The sequence below is a fragment of the Arachis hypogaea genome, chromosome 2, assembly GCF_003086295.3.
Source record: "Arachis hypogaea cultivar Tifrunner chromosome 2, arahy.Tifrunner.gnm2.J5K5, whole genome shotgun sequence".
In the NCBI taxonomy this organism is placed as follows: Eukaryota; Viridiplantae; Streptophyta; class Magnoliopsida; order Fabales; family Fabaceae; genus Arachis; species Arachis hypogaea.
The window spans coordinates 60,248,337-60,273,378 of NC_092037.1; the positions used below are offsets into that span (position 1 = coordinate 60,248,337).

Consider the following 25,042-nt stretch of genomic DNA (forward strand, 5'->3'; position numbering starts at 1 on the left):
TGGAGGATTTGAGGTGGGGCTTGAATGGCTTGGATCGATGGAAATGCCTTTTGTCCTTGATGAATCTTCTTTAGGAGAGTGGTCATTTTTCCAAGCACTTTAGTCAAAGGCAAGTCGAAAGAAGGTGCTTCCACCACACTTTTAAGAGGATTGTTCCTCATCTTGCATGTTGGGTAGCTTCGGCGACATCATTGATCAAACTCCATGCTTCCTCCGCCGTCTTATTCTTAGAAGGAGAACCACCACTAGATGCATTAAGCAATCTCCTATCTGCTGCACAGAGACCTCTAGTGAAATAGCTAATGAGTAAATGAGTATCTTACCCATGATGTGGGCAAGACTCCAACAACCTCTTGAATCTATTCCAGTACTCATAAAGTGTCTCTTGGTCTCTTTGCATAAAACCAGAAATTTCCTTTCGGATGTAATCAGTCTTTTCCAAAGGGAAGAACTTATCCAAGAATTCTTTTCTCAATGAATCCCATTCAGTTACCACTTCATCAGGCTGAGAATAAGACCACTCCTTTGCTTGCCCCTCAAGAGAGAAGGGGAAAGCAAAGACCATAATTGCAATTTCATCAGCACCATGTCTCCTAGCCGTAGAGCAAGCCACTTGAAAATCCCTCAAGTGTCTAATAGGATCTTGGCCTAGCAATTCATGATACTTAGGCAACAAATTGATCAAGCTATTCTTCAATTCAAAATTAGGATCGAGATTCGGATACCGTGTTTGCAACAGTTGAAGTATAAGATCCGGTGCTCCTTGCTCATTGATGCACCACTATTTTGTAGTACATCTTGTACTTAATTGAGTGGATTTTATCCATTATTCTCACACTTATTCATACAATTTGCATGATTTTACAATTCCTTGCCAATTTTGTTCTATGATTGAAAACTTGCTTCCTAAGACTTTAAATTGTGTAAATTTTATCCCTTTATATACCATTCGATGCCGTGATCTGTATGTTAAGTGTTTTCAAGCTTTATAGGGCAGGAATGGCTTAGAGGATGGAGAGGAAGCTTGCAAAAATGGAAGGAACACAAGAAACAAAGGAGATAGCCAGCGAGAATTGACGCGCACGCATGGCTCACGCGTGCGCGTGACTTAAAGGTTTTCACAGCGACGCGTGCACGTACCTGACGTGCACGTGTGACTTGGAGACTTGCACATCGATGTGTACGCGTGACTGACGTGTATGCGTGACATGCGCCACGTGCAGAAAATATTGGGGGAGAATTCTGAGCTCCATTTTGGCCCAGTTCCAAGCCCAAAAATACAAAATAGAAGCTACAGAGTGAGGGAATCATGATCATTGAAGAAACTTCTCATTATACTTAATTTAGGCTTCAGATGTAGTTTTTAGAGAGAGAGGCTCTCTCCTCTCTCTAAGTTTTAGGATTTTTCTTAGTTTTAGGTTTATTTCTTCTCAATTCCAGGTTCAGTGTTCCTTTAATTTAGTTTCTCTTCTACTCTTATTTGTCTTAGCATTCTAGTTTATTTATTCCTCTTGTTGATTCTCTTCTTTTCCAATTTAGTTATGAATGTTTCTTGTTAGATTGATTTTCTATTTAATACAATTTGAGGTATTTTATATTTATGATTGCTTTCTTCAATTTGTCTTATTGATGCTTTCAATTGATTGTTTGGATTTAATATTCTCGTATTAATTTTCTATATTTTTACTTTGTGCCTTCCAAGTGTTTGACAAAATGCTTGGGAGGATCTCAAATTAGACTTTTATGTTCTTGGCTTGGGATGGTAACTTAGGAACTCTTGAGTTACTAATGTCTAAGGAATTGATGATTGGGAGCCATTAACTCTAGTTCTCACTAATTGAATTGGTGGAGAGCTAGGACTTATGGACTTAGATCAATATAGCTCATTTAACTTTCCTTTACTACTAGTTAGAGGATGACTTAATGGGATTGATCCTTGCCAATTCTCATGTTGTGGTTAGTGATAAGGATAGAGATCCTTGACCACCAAACCTTGCCAAGAGTTTTTCTAGTCATTCGATTTTCATTACCATTTACTATTCTTGCTTCTTATCTTAAAAAACCCCAAAATATACCTTTACATAACCAATTATAAGAACACTTCCCTGCAATTCCTTGAGAGATGACCCGAGGTTTAAATACTCCGGTTATTACTTTTTAGGGGGTTTTGTTACTTGTGACAACCAAACTTTTGTATGAAAGGATTCTTTGTTGGTTTAGAAGCTATACTTGCAACGAGAGTTTATTTGTAAATTCTAGACCATCAAAAAATCCGACCATCAAAATGACCAGAGAGTCGGGCAGGAGTGGTGCTGGTGGCGTGCTTTGCGCACAAGCAAGTCCACGTGAACGCGTACCTCACACGTGCGCGTCGCTTGCGCTTTCAATAGATCACGCATAAGCGTCCCTGACGCGTACGCATGCCCTGGAAATCGGCGTAAATGGGTGTTCTACCCAAAAGTTGTGTTGGCTTGGGGCTGGAATTGTGTTAGGAGCGCAATCTTCATCACGCGTACGCATCCCTGACGCATGCGCGTCCTCTTCACTTTTTCTCCACCCACGCGTGCGCGTACTTGACGCGCACGCATCGTTTGCATTTTTAGCCCTCATGCGTATCAACCCGAGAGTTATGCATGCACAGGGCTACCTTCGCGTGATTCGCACAAACTGAGATCATGCGTACGCGTCCCAGATGCTTACACGTCACTTGACCTTTATGCGATCCATGCGTACACATGCTGTACGCGTACGCGTCGCATGCTCCGCGTTGTTAAACCAGAACGCCGCCAGATTTCTTATCCTTCCTCCCCCAATCCTAATTTCTTCCTTCTTTCTTCTTCTTTCTTCTTCTTCTTCTTCTTCTTCTTCTTCTTCTTCTTCTTCTTCTTCTTCTTCTTCTTCTTCTTCTTCTTCTTCTTCTTCTTCTATCTTTTCTATCTTCTTCTTCTTCTCCTCCTCTTACTTCTTTCCCACTCACATCCTCCATTACCTCTCTCTTTTCATCTTCTTCTCAAGGTTCTTTCTTCCTATCTTCTTTCTCGCCTTCTTACTATTTATCTATTCTTTTTGCATTCTTTTAATTTGTGTTAGAAATTTAAATGGGTGATTATTTTCTTCTATATTTTGCTTGTGGACATACTAGGGAGTGATTTGACAATTAATATTAATTTTTGGGTTGCATGCATGTTTGGATTTCATACTTTCCCTAACATATTTTACATGCATACCAATTGTTTGTGAAAAGTGCATATGGCATTGTGAATTCTAAATTATTCTATTCTTCTACTTTACTGCATGTTTTTCATATAAACCTTGCAATCTTTTATTGATTAATTATAATTGTCAATACAAACGTGATTGTTAGTTTGTTATATTTGATAATCAAATTAAGCTATTAATGCTTGATCTATGCTACTCATGCCTTTGCCGGCATGCTAATAAACATCTTGCATCTAATTGTCTCAATTTATCATGCTATATTTCCATTGATGTCCAAATTACATGGAATCGCGACCATGTATTTACGACATTCTTCTTTACCTTGGCATTGATTATCACTTGTGTTTTCCTCCTCCCGGTTATAGCTATTTGATTTCATGTCCCTTTCTTTTCTCCCTTTTCAGGATGGCCACCAGGAAGGGTACAGAGAAAGCCTCTAACAAGCCACCGGTGAGGAGAAGAACGAAAAGAGCACCAGCTGCGGAACCATCCTCAACATCAGTCAAGCCTTCCACAAAGCGGGTCAAGAGGTTCATCAAGGTTGATGAAACTGAGAAAGCCTTTCCCGCAAGGGACACTGCGCGATTCACTAACCGCTACTGTGAGCAGATGTTCCCCATCCTGGCTGAGCAGAACTACAACAATGAACACCTACTCATCCTCCCTACCCACATTATTGATTTTGTAGAGCCCCACATTAAGCACAGACAATGGGGATTCTTACGGAGGCAGCCACGACAGGTCAACCTCTCATGGGTAGTTGAATTCAACTCCAATTTTCACATGCCAATCCTGCAGTCTGTCTATGTCCGTCAGAAGTAAGTCCCTATATCTGAAGGGGCCATTCAGCGAGCTTTAGATCCCCCTGCTCCAGAAGGATTGGACGCATACCAAGAAGCCTCTGTCAAGCGCCAGACATACCAATTTGACTGGGACGACGTCCTTAGAGTTATAGCACAACCTGGCAGCAGTTGGATCTATGGATACCATCGATCCTGACCTAAGGGCATCTTGTCTTCAGCACTTACCCTGGAGGCTCGAGTGTGGGCACAGATCATGTCCCACTATGTCTTTCTGCGCACTCACGAGTTCTCCTTCACTATGGACATGGCTGTTCTCATCTGGTATATCCATACAGACCAACCTCTCAACTTACCGAGACACCTTCGGCAAGCCATGGGACACGTACAGATTGCAGGCAACCTACCGTTTCCCGCCTTGGTTTCAGATCTAGTCTCAGCAGCCGGAGTCTCCTACAGAGCTGGAAACACCAAGGCCATGATTAACCCAACAGCCACTACCAGCCAGACTGCAGACCCGGTCGGAGATATTCCTCCTCTTTCCACATCACAAGCACCTTCAACAAATCAGCTGCTCCTTCAGATACTTCAGAGGTTGGACCGGCTAGACCGGCAGGCAAAGCGAATGGAGCGCCATAACAAGCACCAAATTACATACCTCAAGGAGCTGATTATTGACAACCACCTACCTGAGGGAGAACCAGACACTCCGGAATCCACTTCACCTACCAACACCGGGAGCCTTGACGACCCCGACTATGGAGATGCTGTCACCAGCCCCCCTTTATTCCTAACTGATGGCACCGAGGACGGTGCCAAGCTTTAAGTGTGGGGAGGTCGGTCAGTACCTGACTTTCAGAGGTAATTGCTTTTTCTTAACACCAATAGGTTATTTTTTTTCTTTTGTTAGATAGAATAGATTGCATAGTAATAAGTGTTTGCATGTATGTTCTACTTGGTTGAAAAATAATAAGTTTCTTTTCAAAGACCCTATTTTTGAAAATTTCACTAATTCAAATTAAAATTCTATGTTAAAATTGTCTGAAGATTGTAATTTGGAACATGGTTTTGAGCTAAGAACACACAACCCGTGAGTTTTTTAGCCTAATTGTATGGTTACATTATTTAACCATAATATTTTATTTTTGTGTGTTTGCTTCTCTATAATTGCAATCTTTGCTTTGTTCCATTCTATATGTCCATTGTTTAGTGTATTTTCATGCTTATATGTGATTGAGGCCGTCATTTGTTATTAACTCACTTATCCCAAATGACCTACCACCTCCATTTATCTTTGTTTACCACTTTGAGCCTTTTAATCCCCATTTGTTCTATATATTACCACATCACTAGCCTTAAGTGGAAAAATAATTAATTACCCCAATTGAATCTTTGGTTAGCTTAAGATAGAGATTATGTATCAATTAAGTGTGGGGAATTGTGAGAAACTGGGGTTAATAGGTGTTCCGAGGGTTTCCTAAAACTGTAGGTCGATCTCGGACGAGATCTTCTGTACTGGTCGGCGCTGTTGTATCCGACTTGATGATGGTGGTCAGAGCCGCCGTGCCCGACTTGTTGGACTTGGTGGTTGTGCTGATCCTTCGTCACCAGAGGGTGGTGGTACCTGCAAGGGACTCCGATGCTTAAGTTAGCAAGGGTATTAAGCAGGTTTTTAGTAGAATCAGAGTATGAGTTATACCTGGGTGCTCCAGTGTATTTATAATATCGTAGAGTGACCTTTTCTGGAGATAAGATAGTTATCTTATCTTATCTTATCTTTGAGTGGAGTTATCTTTATCTTTGAGGGAACCGCCCTTATCTTTCTAAGCTTGGACTGCCTATGGACTTGGGTCATGTTCCTCTATTTGGGCTCTTTTTGGGCTCCTCTAGTGATTTGGCTGATCTCTTTGAGAAGAGATCGGGTAGTCCTATCTTGAGGAGGTCGGTCGACTCAGCCCGGGTCGTACATCTCCACCCAGGGAATGAACAATAGGAATGTGTTGTGTTTTCACTTTATTTAAATATAGAAAATTTGGGTGCCTACTCATATAGAACCAAAAAAACCATATGCATTGAAATGTTATGTTTATTTAAAAAAAAGATTTAGGGAAATAAAAGTACCCCAATGTTAAGTTCAATAAAAAGATCAATGCATGTGAGATAAAATAGAAGAACATTTAAATACATGAGTAGGTGAAAAACTTAAAAGTGAGACTATGGGTACTTAGGCATGATTTTAGAAGCATAGGGAATGTGTGTGCGTCAGGTGAGAACTTAGGTTAATCAAGGATTCAATTCTTAGCTCACTTGGCCATACATGTATCCTCACCCTTACCTAAGCCCCATTACAACCTTGAAAAAGACCTCATGATGTTTGCATGTGTGCACTAAATATTTGTTGATTGGTTAGATGAAGAACAAATTTTAGAACGCATGAATAGAGGAAACTAGAGTGGATTACCCTGTATACTTGAGTGATTAGAATGCATATACACTTCCAGTGAGGGTTCAATACTTGACTCTATGTTCTCAGCTCTCATGAGCTATCTTCTCATAAGTTTACTTATCTTTTATTGTGTGATTTGAGTTAGTGGAATATGAATTTTATTTGTCTTGGAGAACTTGTTCATTTCCTTAACCAAGTAGGTATAGACATTTCATCATATAGTTGCATTCATATATAGGTTGCATTTCATAAGTCTTACTTTCCCCTATTCATTCTTTCTATCTCCTTGAGGTTAGCATGAGGACATGCTAATGTTTAAGTGTGGGGAGATTGATAAACCACTATTTTATGGTTTATCTTGTGCTCAATTGAGTGGTTTTTATCAAGTCTCTGCACACTTATTCATACAATTTGCATAGTTTTACAATTCCTTCCTAGTTTTGTTTTACAATTAAAAACTTGCTTCCTAAGCCCTTAAATTGTGTGTTTTAGTTCCCCTTTATACCATTCGATGTCGTGATCTGTGCGTTAAGTGTTTTCAGGCTTTATAGGGCAGAAATGCCTTAGAGGATGGAGAGGAAGCTTGCATAAATGGAAGGAGCACAAGAATTAAAGGAGATAGCCAGCGAGGAGCGACGCGTGCGCGTACCTAACGCGTGCGCGTGAATTGGAGTTCGCACAGCGACACATACGCGTGACATGCGAGGATGACCAGCGACGCGTACGCGTGACTGATGCGTACGCGTGACATGCACTACCTGCAGAAATCGTAGAAAATGCTAGGGCGATTTTGGGCCGAGTTTGGACCTAGTTTTCGGCCCAGAAACACAGACTAGAGCCAGGGGACAAGCAGAGACTCAACACACATTCTCATTCGCATAGTTTTAGTTTAAGATTAGAATCTTAGAGAGAAACTACTACTTCTTCTAGGTTTTCTTCACATTCACAAATTTCTAGTTTTATGCTTTTGATTTGGATATTGAGAAGAGTTACCACCTCCGTTGAAGTTTCCATTATTCTAGTTTGTTTCCTTATTCCTTTACTCTTTTAATTGCCCATTTACCCTATTCAGATACCTATGTTTATGGTTTTGGGATTTATTAATGCAGAGAACTATTTTTACCTTTAATCAATTTTTAGTTGTTATTCAATTTATCATGTCTTCTCTTTATTCCCCTTATATGCCTGTGAACGTAGTATTCATGTCAATGGAGTAGACTCCTAACTTGGCTTTGGGGTTGATTAATATTGGAAGAGTTAAATAGTAACTGGAAGTTGTTGGCTAGCTCTCTAGTTGCTAACGCTAATCCTTCCCAAGGGAGAGGATTAGGACTTGTAAATAGAAGTTGGCTCAACTAATTGACTTTCTTTTATTCGTTGAGGGTTAACTAAGTAGAAACAATAACATATTATTATTTATCTTGGGAAATCCAACAAGGATAGAACTTCCAATTAATCTTTCCCAAGCCAAGGCCTTTATTCCAATTACATAGATCTTTTGTTAATTTATAATTACTTGTGTGCCTATTCCCCAGACTCCAAATTTCTGAGAAAACCCCTAATCAATAATTTGAACTTTCTTAGCAACTCGTTGAGAGACGACCTAGGATTTTTACTCCCAGTATTTATTTCTAAATTTTGTGACAACCCCTTTTAAATTGATACACGGAATTTTTATTGATTAAGAACTGTACTTGCAATGCTAATTTCTGAATTAAATTCTTGATCGGTAATTTTCTGCATGTCACTCATGCATGTGATCTTTTGAGGCTCTGCCATCTGATTATCACCTGCAGTGTTTGATGAGCGGATAATTTATACGCTTTTTGGCATTGTTTTTAGTATGTTTTTAGTATGTTTTAGTTAGTTTTTAGTATATTTTTATTAGGTTTTTAGTTAAAATTCACTTTTCTGGACTTTACTATGAGTTTGTGTGTTTTTCTGTGATTTCAGGTATTTTCTGGCTAAAATTGAGGGACTTGAGCAAAAATCTGATTCAGAGGCTGAAAAGGACTGCAGATGCTGTTGGATTCTGACCTCCCTGCACTCGAAGTGGATTTTCTGGAGCTACAGAAGCACAATTGGCGCGCTCTCAACGGCGTTGGAAAGTAGACATTTTGGGCTTTCCAGCAATATATAATAGTCCATACTTTTCTCTAGATTGGATGGCCCAAACCGGCATTCCAAATCAGCTCAAAACTGCCCGGCGTTAAACGCCGGAACTGGCACAAGAATGGGAGTTAAACGCCCAAACTGGCACAAAAGCTGGCGTTTAACTCCAAGAGAAGTCTCTACACGAAAATGCTTCAATGCTCAGTCCAAGCACACACCAAGTGGGCCCGGAAGTGGATTTTTATGTCATTTACTCATCTCTGTAAACCCTAGGCTACTAGTTCTCTATAAGTAGGACCTTTTACTATTGTATTTTCATCTTGGTAGCTATCTTTATTCTTATGCTATCTTAGATCATTGGGAGGCTGGCCTCACGGCCATGCCTAGACCTTGTTCTTATGTATTTTCAACGGTGGAGTTTCTACACACCATAGATTAAGGTGTGGAGCTCTGTTGTACCTCGAGTATTAATGCAATTACTATTGTTCTTCTATTCAATTCAACTTGTTCTTGTTCTAAGATATCACTTGTTCTTCAACTTGATGAATGTGATGATCCGTGACACTCATCATCATTCTCACCTATGAACGTGTGACTGTCAATCACCTCCGTTCTACCTTAGATTGGGTGGATATCTCTTGGATTCTTTAACCAGAATCTTCGTGGTATAAGCTAGAATTGATGACGGCATTCAAGAGAATCCGGAAAGTCTAAACCTTGTCTGTGGTATTCTGAGTAGGATTCAATGATTGAATGACTGTGACGAGCTTCAAACTCCTGAAGGCTGGGCGTTAGTGACAGACGCAAAAGAATCACTGGATTCTATTCCAACCTGATTGAGAACCGATAGATGATTAGCCGTGCCGTGACAGGGTGCGTAGAAAATTTTCACTGAGAGGATGGGAGGTAGCCACTGACAACGGTGAAACCCTACATACAGCTTGCCATGGAAAGGAGTAAGAAGGATTGGATGAAAACCCTACATCTGAAATTCTTACCAATGAATTACATAAGTATCTCTATCTTCATCTTTATGCTTTATTCATACATCATCCATAACCATTTGAGTTTGCCTGACTAAGATTTACAAGATGACCATAGCTTGCTTCATACCAACAATCTCTGTGGGATCGACCCTTACTCGCGTAAGGTTTATTACTTGGACGACCCAGTACACTTGTTGGTTAGTTGTGCGAAGTTGTGATAAATAGTTGAGATTACAATTGAGCATACCATGTTGATGGCGCCATTGATGATCACAATTTCGCGCACCAAGTTTTTGGCGCCGTTGCCGGGGATTGTTCGAGTTTTCGGCAAGCTTTTGGTCCGGTAACATCAGTGCCAAATTTCTGATCCGGCAACAGCACCAAGTTGTTGCCGCCGTTGCCGGGGATTGTTCGAGTTTGGACAACTGACGGTTCATCTTGTTGCTTAGATTAGGTATTTTTCTTCAGAGTTCTTAAGAATGAATTCTAGTGTTTCAAGGTGATGTTCTTACCATCACCAAAGCTGATTGATTCTCATCAATTTAGCTCTTGAATGCAATGTCCTGCTGAAGCTTGACTAGCCATGTCTAATTTCTTTAGACTGAAGCTTTAGACTAACATTGCATGATTCCTGGAATTCTCATTAAGAATTTTGATATTTTTATTTTTCCTCTTCACTTAATTTTTGAAAAATTCAAAAAAAATTTACAAAATCATAAAAACCAAAAATATTTTATGTTTCTTATTGAGGCACTAGTCTCATGTTAAGTTTGGTGTCAATTGCATGTTTCTATTCTTCTTGCATTCATTCATGTATCTTAAGTGATCTTCAAGATGTTCTTGATGATTTTATTGCTCTGACCTTTGAATTCTCTTGACTTGAGTGTTTTGTTGTTTCTCATGTGTATTCTCATTTTGTTAGTGTCAGTAGTATACAAACTGCTAAGTTTGGTGTCTTGCATGCATTGTTATTTGATTTTAGTTGCATTTTGACTATTCCTCATTATTAAAAAAATCCAAAAATATTTTTAATTTGTGTCTTTTCAAGTCAATAATACAGAGAATTGAAGATTCAGAACATTCAGCAGAGGAATTACACAGAAAAAGCTGGGCATTCAAAACGCCCAGTAAGGAAGGCAAACTGGCGTTTAAACGCCAGCCAGGGTGCCTGGCTGGGCGTTTAACGCCCAAAAGGGTAGTGGTTTGGGCGTTAAACGCCAGAATGTGCACCATTCTGGGCGTTTAACGCCAGGATGGCACAAGAGGGAAGATTTTGTTTTTAATGCAAATTTTTTTTCAAGTTTTCAAATTTTTTTTTCAAAATTAAATCTTTTTCAAATCATATCTTTTCAATCAAATCTTTTTCAAAATCAATTTCTTTCCATTTTCAAAAATACTTGCTATCAATTAATGATTGATTCAACATTTCAAGTAAGCTGCCTTTTCTGTTGAGAAAGGTTTAATGTTTGAATCATATCTTTTCTTGTTAGTCAAGTCATTAATTTTTTTAAAATCAAATCTTTTTAAATTATTTTTCAAATCATATCTTCTCAATCACATCTTTTTAAAACCATAACTTTTCAATCATATCTTCTTAATCACATCTTTTTCAAAATAGTTTTTAATTATATCTTTTTAATTTCTAATTTCAAAATCTTTTTCAAAAATCACTTGATTTCTTTTCCACTCTCATTTTATAAAATCAATTAAAGTTTTTCAAAATGTTTTTAAAATATTTTTAATATTTTCGAAAATTTCTTCCCCTCTTTTCACATCCTTCTATTTATGGACTAACACTCATTCTCAATGCATAATTCGAACTCCATCTTTCATTGATAAGTTCGAATTTTCTACCTCTTCCTTCCATTTTTCTTTTCCTCTGACACCATAAGGAATCTCTATACTGTGACATAGAGGATTCCACATTTTCTTGTTCTCTTCTCTTTCATATGAGCAGGAGCAAAGACAAAAGCATTCTTGTTGAGTCTGATCCTGAACCTGAAAGGACCTTGAAGCGAAAGCTAAGAGAAGCTAAGGCACAACTCTCTGTAGAGGACCTAACAGAAATCTTCAAAGAAGAAGAAAGCATGGCAGCCGAAAACAACAACAATGCCAACAATGCAAGGAAGGTGCTGGGTGACTTTATTGCACCTACTCCCGACTTCTATGGGAGAAGCATCTCTATCCCTGCCATTGGAGCAAAAAACTTTGAGCTTAAGCCTCAATTAGTTTCTCTAATGCAATAGAATTGCAAGTTCCATGGACTTCCATTGGAAGATCCTCATCAGTTTTTAGCTGAATTCTTGCAAATCTGTGACACTGTCAAGACTAATGGGGTTGACCCTGAGGTCTACAGACTTATGCTATTCCCTTTTGCTATAAGAGACATAGCTAGAATATGGTTGGACTCACAACCTAAAGAAAGCCTGAACTCTTGGGAAAAGCTAGTCAATGCCTTCTTGGCAAAGTTCTTTCCACCTCAAAAATTGAGTAAGCTTAGAGTGGAAGTCCAAACCTTCAGACAAAAGGAAAGAGAATCCCTCTATGAAGCTTGGGAAAGATACAAACAATTAATCAGAAAGTGTCCCTCTGATATGCTTTCTGAATGGAGCATCATAGGTATTTTCTATGATGGTCTGTCTGAACTGTCCAAGATGTCTTTGGATAGCTCTGTTGGAAGATCTCTTCATCTGAAGAAGACGCCTACAGAAGCTCAAGAACTAATTGAAATGGTTGCAAATAACCAATTCATGTATACTTCTGAAAGGAATCCTGTGAACAATAGGACAAATCAGAAGAAAGGAGTTCTTGAGATTGATACTCTGAATGCCATATTGGCTCAGAACAAAATATTGACCCAGCAAGTCAATATGATTTCTCAAAGTCTGTTTGGAATGCAAAATGCACCAAGCAGTACTAAGGAAGCTTCATCTGAAGAAGAAGCTTATGATCCTAAGAACCCTTCAATGGAAGAGGTGAATTACATGGGAGAACCCTATGGAAACACCTATAATCCTTCATGGAGACATCATCCAAATCTTTCATGGAAGGATCAACAGAGACCTCAACAAGGTTTCAACAATAATAATGGTGGAAGAAACAGGTTTAGCAATGGCAAGCCTTTTTCATCATCTTCTCAGCAACAGACAGAGAATTCTAAGCAGAGTAACTCTGACTTAGCAACCATGGTCTCTGATCTAATCAAAACCACTCAAAGTTTCATGACTGAAACAAGGTCCTCCATTAGAAATTTGGAGGCACAAGTGGGTCAGGTGAGCAAGAAAATTACTGAACTCCCTCCTAGTGTTCTTCCAAGAAATACAGAAGAAAACCCAAAAGGAGAGTGCAAGGCCATCAACATGGCCGAATTTGGAGAGGAGGGAGAGGCCGTGAACGCCACTGAGGAAGACCTCAATGGACGTCCACTGACCTCCAATGAGTTCCCTAATGAGGAACCATGGGAATCTGAGGCTCCCACTGAGACCATAGAGATTCCATTGGATTTACTCCTGCCATTCATGAGCTCTGATGAGTATTCTTTCCTCTGAAGAGGATGAGTATGTCACTGAAGAGCAAGTTGCTAAATACCTTGGAGCAATCATGAAGCTAAATGACAGGTTATTTGGTAATGAGACTTGGGAGGATGAACCCCCTTTGCTCACCAAAGAATTGGATGACTTGTCTAGGCAGAAACTGCCTCAAAAGAGACAGGATCCTGGGAAGTTTTCAATACCTTGTACCATAGGCACCATGACCTTTAAGAAGGCTCTGTGTGACTTAGGGTCAAGTGTAAACCTCATGCCTCTCTCTGTAATGAAGAAGCTAGGGATCTTTGAGGTGCAATCTGCAAAAATCTCACTAGAGATGGCAGACAATTCAAGAAAACAAGCTTATGGACTTGTAGAGGATGTTCTGGTAAAAGTTGAAGACCATTACATCCCTGCTGATTTCATAGTCCTAGAGATTGGGAAGTGCATGGATGAATCCATCATCCTTGGCAGACCCTTCCTAGCCACAGCAAAGGCTGTGATTGATGTTGATAGAGGAGAATTGATCATTCAAGTGAATGAAGAATCCTTTGTGTTCAAGGCTCAAGGATATCCCTCTCTCACCATGGAGAGGAAGCATGAAGAGCTTCTCTCAAAACAGAGTCAAACAGAGCCCCCACAGTCAAACTCTAAGTTTGATGTTGGGAGGCCACAACCAACTTCTAAGTTTGGTGTTGAACCCCTACATTCAAACTCTAAGTTTGGTGTTGGGAGGTTCCAACATTGCTCTGAGTATCTGTGAGGCTCCATGAGAGCCCACTGTCAAGCTAATGACATTAAAGAAACGCTTGTTGGGAGGCAACCCAATCTTATTATATTTATCTATCCTCTTTTGTTATTTTATGTTTTCAGTAGGTTGATGATCATGAGAAGTCACAAAATCAATTGAAAAAGCAAAAACAAAAAGAAAAACAGCACACCCTGGAGGAGAACTTGCTGGCGTTTAAACGCCAGTAAGGCTAGCAGATGGGCGTTTAACGCCCAGTCTGGCACCATTCTGGGCGTTTAACGCCAGAAAGGGGCACCAGACTGGCGTTAAACGCCAGGAAAGGGCTAGAAGTTGGCGTTAAATGCCAGAAATGGGCATCAGCCCGGCGTTTAACGCCAGAATTGGCACAGGGAGCAATTTTGCTCGCCACTTGATGCAGGGATGACTTTTTCTTGACACCTCAGGATCTGTGGACCCCACAGGATCCCCACCTACCCACCACTCTCTCTCTTCTTCACCCATTCACCAATCACCTCAACACCTCTTCTCCAAAAACCCTTCACCTATCAAATCCCATCTTTCTCTTCACCACTCACATCCATCCTTAAAACCCCACCTACCTCACCATTCAAATTTAAACCACTTTCCCTCCCAAACCCACCCTCCCATAACCGAACCCTAACCCTTTCCCCACCCCTATATAAACCCATATTCACTCATTCATTTTCACACAACCTAAACACTACTTCTCCCCCCTTGGCCGAACCACAAAGCCATTTCCATCTCCTTCTTTTCTTCTTCTTCTACTCTCTTTTTTTCTCTTTTGCTCGAGGACGAGCAAACCTTTTAAGTTTGGTGTGGTAAAAGCATTGCTTTTTATTTTTCCATAACCATTGATGGCATCCAAGGCCGGAGAAACCTCTAGAAAGAGAAAAGGGAAGGCAAAAGCTTTCACCTCCGAGTCATGGGAGATGGAGAGATTCATCTCAACGGTGCATCAAGACCACTTCTATGAAGTTGTGGCCTTGAAGAAGGTGATCTCCGAGGTCCCTTTCAAACTCAAAAAGAGTGAATATCTGGAGATCCGACATGAGATCCGAAGAAGAGGTTGGGAAGTTCTTACCAACCCCATTCAACAAGTCGGAATCTTAATGGTTCAAGAGTTCTATGCCAATGCATGGATCACCAAGAACCATGATCAAAGTGTGAACCCGGATCCAAAGAATTGGCTTACTATGGTTCGGGGGAAATACTTGGATTTTAGTCCGGAAAATGTAAGGTTGGCATTCAACTTGCCCATGATGCAAGCGAACACCCTTACACTAGAAGGGTCAACTTTGATCAAAGGTTGGACCAAGTCCTCACAGTCATTTGTGAAGAGGGCGCCCAATGGAAGAGAGATTCAAGAGGAAAGCCGGTTCAATTGAGAAGGCATGATCTCAAGCCTATGGCTAGGGGATGGTTGGAGTTTATCCAACGCTCAATCATTCCCACTAGCAACCGGTCCGAAGTTACTATAGACCGGGCTATCATGATTCATAGCATCATGATTGGAGAAGAAATAGAAGTTCATGAGGTTATATCCCAAGAACTTTATAAGGTGGCGGACAAGTCCTCTACCTTGGCAAGGTTAGCCTTTCCTCATCTCATTTGTCACCTCTGTTATTCAGTTGGAGTTGACATAGAGGGAGACATCCCCATTGATGAGGACAAGCCCATTACTAAGAAAAGGATGGAGCAAACAAGAGACCCCTCTCATCATCAAATCCCTGAGATGCCTCAAGGGATGCACTTTCCTCCACAAAACTATTGGGAGCAACTGAACACCTCCCTAGGAGAATTGAGTTCCAACATGGGACAACTAAGGGTGGAGCACCAAGAACACTCCATCCTCCTCCATGAAATTAGAGAAGATCAAAGAATCATGAGGGAGGAGCAACAAAGACAAGGAAGAGACATTGAGGAGCTCAAGCACTCCATAAGATCTTCAAGAGGAAGAACAAGCCACCATCACTAAGGTGGACCCGTTCTTTAATTTCCTTGTTCTTTATTTTCTGTTTTTCGAAAAATCATGCTTATGTTTATCTATGTTTGTATCTTTTGATCATTAGTGTCTTAGTGTCTATGCCTTAAAGTTATGAATGTCCTATGAATCCATCACCTTTCTTGAATAAAAAATGTTCTTAATTGAAAAAGAGAAGAATTGCATGAATTTTAAATTTTATAACAGATTAATTATTTTGATGTGGTGGCAATACTTTTGTTTTCTGAATGTATGCTTAAACAGTGCATATGTCTTTTGAATTTGTGGTTCATGAATGTTGGCTCTTGAAAGAATGATGAAAAAGGAGAAATGTTACTGAGGATCTGAAAAATCATAAAAATGATTCTTGAAGAAAGAAAAAGCAGTGAATATTCAAAAAAAAGAGAGAAAAAGGAAGAAATAAAGTTGTGATCCAAGGCAAAAAGAATGTGCTTAAGAACCCTGGACACCTCTAATTGGGGACTCTAGCAAAGCTGAGTCACAATCTGAAAAGGTTCACCCAATTATGTGTCTGTGGCATGTATGTATCCGGTGGTAATACTGAAAGACAGAGTGCTTTGGGCCACGGCCAAGACTCATAAAGTAGCTGTGTTCAAGAATCATCATACTTAACTAGGAGAATCAATAACACTATCTGGATTCTGAGTTCCTAAAGAAGCCAATCATTCTGAATTTCAAAGGATAGAGTGAGATGCCAAAACTGTTCAGAGGCAAAAAGCTAAAAGCCCCGCTCATCTAATTAATACTGATCTTCATAGATGTTTTTGGAATTCATTGCATATTCTCTTCTTTTTATCTTATTTGATTTTCAGTTGCTTGAGGACAAGCAACAATTTAAGTTTGGTGTTGTGATGAGCGGATAATTTATACGCTTTTTGGCATTGTTTTTAGTATGTTTTTAGTATGTTTTAGTTAGTTTTTAGTATATTTTTATTAGTTTTTAGTTAAAATTCACTTTTCTAGACTTTACTATGAGTTTTTGTGTTTTTCTATGATTTCAGGTATTTTCTGGCTGAAATTGAGGGACTTGAGAAAAAATCTGATTCAGAGACTGAAAAGGACTGCAGATGCTGTTGGATTCTGACCTTCCTGCACTCGAAGTGGATTTTCTGGAGCTACAGAAACCCAATTGGCGCGCTCTCAACGGCGTTGAAAATTAGACATCCTGGGCTTTCCAGCAATATATAATAGTTCATACTTTGTCCGAGATTTGATGGCCCAAACTGGCGTTCCAAATCAGCTCAAAACTGCCTGGCGTTAAACGCCGGAACTGGCACAAGAATGGGAGTTAAACGCCCAAACTGGCACAAAAGCTGGCGTTTAACTCCAAGAGAAGTCTCTACATGAAAATGCTTCAATGCTCAGCCCAAGCACACACCAAGTGGGCCCGAAAGTGGATTTTTATGTCATTTACTCATCTCTGTAAACCCTAGGCTACTAGTTCTCTATAAGTAGGACCTTTTACTATTGTATTTTCATCTTGGTAGCTATCTTTATTCTTATGCTATCTTAGATCATTGGGAGGCTGTCCTCACGGCCATGCCTAGACCTTGTTCTTATGTATTTTCAACGGTGGAGTTTCTACACACCATAGATTAAGGTGTGGAGCTCTGTTGTACCTCGAGTATTAATGCAATTACTATTGTTCTTCTATTCAATTCAACTTGTTCTTGTTCTAAGATATCACTTGTTCTTCAACTTGATGAATGTGATGATCCGTGACACTCATCATCATTCTCACCTATGAACGTGTGACTGTCAATCACCTCCGTTCTACCTTAGATTGGGTGGATATCTCTTGGATTCTTTAACCAGAATCTTCGTGGTATAAGCTAGAATTGATGACGGCATTCAAGAGAATCCGGAAGGTCTAAACCTTGTCTGTGGTATTCTGAGTAGGATTCAATGATTGAATGACTGTGACGAGCTTCAAACTCCTGAAGGCTGGGCGTTAGTGACAGACGCAAAAGAATCACTGGATTCTATTCCAACCTGATTGAGAACCGACAGATGATTAGCCGTGCCGTGACAGGGTGCGTAGAACATTTTCACTGAGAGGATGGGAGGTAGCCACTGACAACGGTGAAACCCTACATACAGCTTGCCATGGAAAGGAGTAAGAAGGATTGGATGAAGACAGTAGGAAAGCAGAGAGACGGAAGGGACAAAGCATCTCCATACGCTTATCTGAAATTCTTACCAATGAATTACATAAGTATCTCTATCTTCATCTTTATGCTTTATTCATACATCATCCATAACCATTTGAATTTGCCTGACTAAGATTTACAAGATGACCATAGCTTGCTTCATACCAACAATCTCTGTGGGATCGACCCTTACTCGCGTAAGGTTTATTACTTGGACGACCCAGTACACTTGCTGGTTAGTTGTGCGAAGTTGTGATAAATAGTTGAGATTACAATTGAGCGTACCATGTTGATGGCGTCATTGATGATCACAATTTCGCGCACCAGTGTTCAAGGATATATCAGTAGTTCCAACAGAGGAGTAAGAAGTTCCTTTGTTGGATGAGGATTTTAAATCGCTCTCAGATTGGACTAGTGTACCAGAAGGTTCCTCAAAGGAGGCCGACGCACTAGCCGTATAATCCAACCGACATCTAGCTTGCCGAATGTAAAATAAAATTCTTTCAATTTCAGGATCAATTTCGACTAAACTAGGATCCGGTTGTGACCGAGTCATCATGCATTAAAAAGACCTAGAATAAAAACAAACTAAAGCAAATAAACTATTTACATTATCCACATATTCACATAACTAATATTAAGACACACATTGCAACCATTCTCCGGCAACGGTGCCAAAAACCTGATGTGAGGTAATCGTCAGTCTAGAAATTATCAATAAAGATCACGTCAAAGTATAGTCCTAAACCGACAACTAACCCCTCGATCAAAGTTTAATACGGTTGTCACAAGTTCAACCTCAATAAAAAATTAACCAAGAGTATTACTCTCGAGTCGTCCTCAAGAGAATGGACAAGTGTGTGTATCAAGGTTGGTTAGAAATCCATGGTTGATAGGCATATAAGCAAGAATTTAAACTAACAAAGCTTAGCATGCAAGAAACTTTAATTGCAAGAAACTAAATCAAAACAATTAAAGCAAGGTCTAAGTAAATGACAATCTAGCAAGAAAATATATAAATCTACTTCTATTCTAGAACTAAGTAAACAACTAAAACTAATTATAGCAAGAACTAAGTAATTGGAATTTTTGGGTTTTCAACTATGAATTGCAAATGAACTCTTGGCTAAGGCATAGAAATTGAGATCACCATCCTTGTCTAACAACCATATATTGACAATTATGAGGGACCAAACCATTAAGTTTACTTCTATGCTTGAAGTATGTCAAATAGGCTTGATCAACATCAACCCATAAGTCCCAATCTAGCTACTAATTGACTTAGTAATAGGCTAGTGTCAATGGGTATCAAATTAACCAACAAGGGTTCTAAAATCACCAATCCAATTAGACCCAATGACTCAAGGTTACTCAATCCCCTTAGCCTAGGGCAAGAGTATAGAAAACAACTCCAAAATTAATGAAAACATTTTGTCAAACACATGGTGGCACTAACTAAAGACATATCTAATTTGCAAAATTAGCTAGAATTAAAGTTTCCCACTAATAACTATCCATAGAAAGCAACTTAAGTAACACTATAAATCATAGAAAACATCAATGCACTAATAAAAGTTCAAAATCAACAAAGTTCATAAAGTAAGATGAAAAATGGGAAATAAAGAGAAGACATAATTCTAACATAAGATCCAAGTAAAATTATAACTAGAGAAACTTAGATTAAGTAAATAAAACTAGAATCAACAAGACCCAGTTCAGAAATTCAACAAAAGGTAATCAAAATAAACTAAACCTAGAGAGAAGTAAGTGTTTCTCTCTCTAGAAAATAAGAACCAAAAAACTAGCTAAAATTATGTTTAAGGTGTGTATGATTGATTGCCCCCTTTTCCCCATCAATTCTTGGCATTTTTCCATTAAGAATCAAGATGGATTTCGGCTTGGAGCCTTATAGAAATCGCTAGCCACGTTTTTCATAATTGAGTCATGTGTTGGACGTCACGCGTGTGCGTCAGATGAACTCCACAAGCCACGCGTATGCGTCAGGTCATGCGTACGCATCAGTCGGGCTTCGCGATTACCATGCAAGTACGGAAGCCACTCGCACGTGACAGTCACAGCTACACTAGGCCACGCGAACACGTCAGTGATGCGTGTGCATCGATACCAACTTCTCCAAAGCTCTATTCTTCATGTTCCTTCCACTTTTGCATGTTTTATTTCCATTTTCTAAGACATTATTGCCCTATAGATCCTGAATCCACTTAACAAACACATCACGACATCGAATGGTAATAAGAGAGGATTAAAATTTAGCATTTTTAATGTTAAAGAAGCATGTTTTAAACTATGAAGCATAATTAGGAAGGAATCACAAAAAACATTCAGTTTATATGCATAAATGTGAAAAATATTGATAAAACCCACCAAATGCTACACAAGATAAACCTTAAAATTGGGGTTTATCAAGGAGCATAGAGGGGTAGGATTTATTTTTGAGAATCTTGGAGTAAGTTTCTGTATTTAATGCTATGTGAATATATATATATATACACACATTTGTAGTTAAGTGTTTAAAATAAAGAATCTTCGTTTTCTCAATTAAAAGTTTCAGTTTGCATTCATAAAGGCTCAATATTAAATAAATATAGTATGAAATTGAAGGTTGAAAGGTAAATAACGCCTGAGCATTGGTATGCGAAATTGCAATCACACTTTTGCAACTCCGCACAACTAACCAGCAAGTGTACTGGGTCGTCCAAGTAATAAACCTTACGCGAGTAAGGGTCGATCCCACAGAGATTGTTGGTATGAAGCAAGCTATGGTCACCTTGTAAATCTTAGTCAGGCAAACTCAAATGGATATGAATGATATACGAATAAAACATAAAGATAAAGATAGAGATACTTATGTAATTCATTGGTGGGAATTTCAGACAAGCGTATGGAGATGCTTGGTCCCTTCCGTCTCTCTGCTTTCCTACTGTCTTCATCCAATCCTTCTTACTCCTTTCCATGGCAAGCTTATGCAAGGGTTTCACCGTTGTCAGTGGCTACCTCCCATCCTCTCAGTGGAAATGTTCAACGCACCCTGTCACGGCACGGCTATCCATCTGTCGGTTCTCAATCAGGCCGGAATAGAATCCAGTGATTCTTTTGTGTCTGTCACTAACGCCCCGCCCTCAGGAGTTTGAAGCTCGTCACAGTCATTCAATCATTGAATCCTACTCAGAATACCACAGACAAGGTTAGACCTTCCGGATTCTCTTGAATGCCGCCATCAGTTCTAGCCTATACCACGAAGACTCTGATCTCACGGAATGGCTGGCTCGGTTGTCAGGCGAGCACTCGGTTGTCAGGCGATCAACCATGCATCGTGTATCAGGAATCCAAGAGATATTCACCCAATCTAAGGTAGAACGGAGGTGGTTGTCAGGCACACGTTCATAGGTGAGAATGATGATGAGTGTCACGGATCATCACATTCATCAAGTTGAAGAACAAGTGATATCTTAGAACAAGAACAAGCGGAATTGAATAGAAGAACAATAGTAATTGCATTAATACTCGAGGTACAGTAGAGCTCCACACCTTAATCTATGGTGTGTAGAAACTCCACCGTTGAAAATACATAAGAACAAGGTCTAGGCATGGCCGAATGGCCAGCCTCCCAAACGTGATCTAAGAACTAGATGTCCAAAGATTAGAAGATGAAAATACAATAGTAAAAGGTCCTATATATAGAAAACTAGTAGCCTAGGGTTTACAGAGATGAGTAAATGACATAAAAATCCACTTCCGGGCCCACTTGGTGTGTGCTTGGGCTGAGCATTGAAGCATTTTCGTGTAGAGACTCTTCTTGGAGTTAAACGCCAACTTTTGTGCCAGTTTGGGCGTTTAACTCCCACTTTGGTGCCAGTTCCGGCGTTTAACGCTGGGAATTCCGAGGGTGATTTTGAACGCCGGTTTGAGCCATCAAATCTTGGGCAACGTATGGACTATCATATATTTCTGGAAAGCCCATGATGTCTACTTTCCAACGCCGTTGAGAGCGCGCCAATTGGGCTTCTGTAGCTCCAGAAAATCCACTTGGGGTGCAGGGAGGTCAGAATCCAACAACATCTGCAGTCCTTTTTAGCCTCTGAATCAGATTTTTGCTCAGGTCCCTCAATTTCAGCCAGAAAATACCTGAAATCACAGAAAAACACACAAACTCATAGTAAAGTCCAGAAAAGTGAATTTTAACTAAAAACTAATAAAAATATACTAAAAACTAACTAGATCATACTAAAAACATACTAAAAACAATGCCAAAAAGCGTACAAATTATCCGCTCATCACAACACCAAACTTAAATTGTTGCTTGTCCTCAAGCAACTGAAAATCAAATAAGATAAAAAGAAGAGAATGTGCAATGAATTCCAAAAATATCTATGAAGATCAGTATCAATTAGATGAGCGGGGCTTTTAGCTTTTTGCCTCTGAACAGTTTTGGCATCTCACTCTATCCTTTGAAATCAGAATGATTGGCTTCTTTAGGAACTCAGAATCCAGATAGTGTCATTGATTCTCCTAGTTAAGTATGATGATTCTTGAACACAGCTACTTTATTGAGTCTTGGCCGTGGCCCAAAGTACTCTGTCTTCCAGTATTACCACCGGATACATACATGCCACAGACACATAATTGGGTGAACCTTTTCAGATTGTGACTCAGCTTTGCTAGAATCCCCAATTAGAGGTGTCCAGGGTTCTTAAGCACACTCTTTTTGCCTTGGATCACAACTTTATTTCTCTCTTTCTTTTTCTCTTTCTTTTTCTTTCTTTTCTTTTTTTTTCGAAATTTTTTTTTTTGTATTCACTACTTTTTCTTGCTTCAAGAATCATTTTTATGATTTTTCAGATCCTCAGTAACATATCTCCTTTTTCATCATTCTTTCAAGAGCCAACATTCATGAACCACAAATTCAAAAGACATATGCACTGTTTAAGCATACATTCAGAAAACAAAAATATTGCCACCACATCAAAATAATTAAACTGTTATAAAATTCAAAATTCATGCAACTCTTCTCTTTTTCAATTAAGAACATTTTTTATTCAAGAAAGGTGATGGATTTATAGGATATTCATAACTTTAAGGCATAGACACTAAGACACTAATGATCACAAGACACAAACATAGATAAACATAAGCACTAAAATTCGAAAAACAGAAAAATAAAGAACAAGGAAATTAAAGAACGGGTCCACCTTAGTGATGGCAGCTTGTTCTTCCTCTTGAAGATCCTATGGAGTGCTTGAGCTCCTCAATGTCTCTTCCTTGTCTTTGTTGCTCCTCTCTCATGATCCTTTGTTCTTCCCTAATTTCATGGAGGAGGACGGAGTGTTCTTGGTGCTCCACCCTTAGTTGTCCCATGTTGGAACTCAATTCTCCTAGGGAGGTGTGATGAGCGGATAATTTATACGCTTTTTGGCATTGTTTTTAGTATGTTTTTAGTATATTTTTATTAGTTTTTAGTTAAAATTCACTTTTCTAGACTTTACTATGAGTTTGTGTGTTTTTCTGTGATTTCAGGTATTTTCTGGCTGAAATTGAGGGACCTAAGCAAAAATTTGATTCAGAGACTAAAAAGGACTGCAGATGCTGTTGGATTCTGACCTTCCTGCACTCGAAGTGGATTTTCTGGAGCTACATAAGCCCAATTGGCGCGATCTCAACGGCGTTGGAAAGTAGACATCCTGGGCTTTCCAGCAATATATGATAGTCCATACTTTGCCCAAGATTTGATGGCCCAAACCGGCGTACAAAGTCACCCTCAGAAATCCCAGCGTTAAACGCTGGAACTGGCACAAGAATGGGAGTTAAACGCCCAAACTGGCACAAAAGCTGGCGTTTAACTCCAAGAAGAGTCTCTACACGAAAATGCTTCATTGCTCAGCCCAAGCACACACCAAGTGGGCCCAGAAGTGGATTTTTATGTCATTTACTCATCTCTGTAAGCCCTAGGTTACTAGTTTTCTATAAGTAGGACATTATACTATTGTATTTTCATCTTGGTTCTTCTGGTTCCCTCTCTGGGGCCGAAGCCAATGATCACTATTATCACTTATGTATTTTCAATGGTGGAGTTTCTACACACCATAGATTAAGGTGTGGAGCTCTGCTGTACCTCGAGTATTAATGCAATTACTATTGTTCTTCTATTCAATTCCGCTTGTTCTTGTTCTAAGATATCACTTGTTCTTCAACTTGATGAATGTGATGATCCGTGACACTCATCATCATTCTCACCTATGAACGTGTGCCTGACAACCACCTCCGTTCTACCTTAGATTGGGTGAATATCTCTTGGATTCCTGATACACGATGCATGGTTGATCGCCGGACAACCGAGTGCTCGCCTGACAACCGAGCCAGCCATTCCGTGAGATCAGAGTCTTCGTGGTATAGGCTAGAACTGATGGCGGCATTCAAGAGAATCCGGAAGGTCTAACCTTGTCTGTGGTATTCTGAGTAGGATTCAATGATTGAATGACTGTGACGTGCTTCAAACTCCTGAAGGCGGGGCGTTAGTGACAGACGCAAAAGAATCACTGGATTCTATTCCGGCCTGATTGAGAACCGACAGATGGATAGCCGTGCCGTGACAGGGTGCGTTGAACATTTCCACTGAGAGGATGGGAGGTAGCCACTGACAACGGTGAAACCCTTGCATAAGCTTGCCATGGAAAGGAGTAAGAAGAATTGGATGAAGACACTAGGAAAGCAGAGAGACGGAAGGGACCAAGCATCTTCATACGCTTATCTGAAATTCCCACCAATGAATTGCATAAGTATCTCTATCTTTATCTTTATGTTTTATTCGTATATCACCCATATCCATTTGAGTTTGCCTGACTAAGATTTACAAGGTGACCATAGCTTGCTTCATACCAACAATCTCTGTGAGATCGTTCGAGTATGGACAACTGACGGTTCATCTTGTTGCTTAGATTAGGTATTTTTTCTTCAAAGTTCTTAAGAATGAATTCTAGAGTTTCATGATGATCTGTTGAAGTCTGGCTGGC

At 39.6% G+C, this 25,042-nt stretch overlaps 1 non-coding gene across 1 annotated transcript; it reads left to right on the top strand.

Annotated features, from left to right (window-relative positions):
• The first annotated feature begins 320 nt into the window (after positions 1-320).
• Positions 321-427, top strand: LOC112765426 (small nucleolar RNA R71). The gene has a single exon (XR_003183774.1). It is a non-coding gene; the product is annotated as a small nucleolar RNA R71 (small nucleolar RNA).
• The last annotated feature ends 24,615 nt before the right edge of the window (positions 428-25,042 follow it).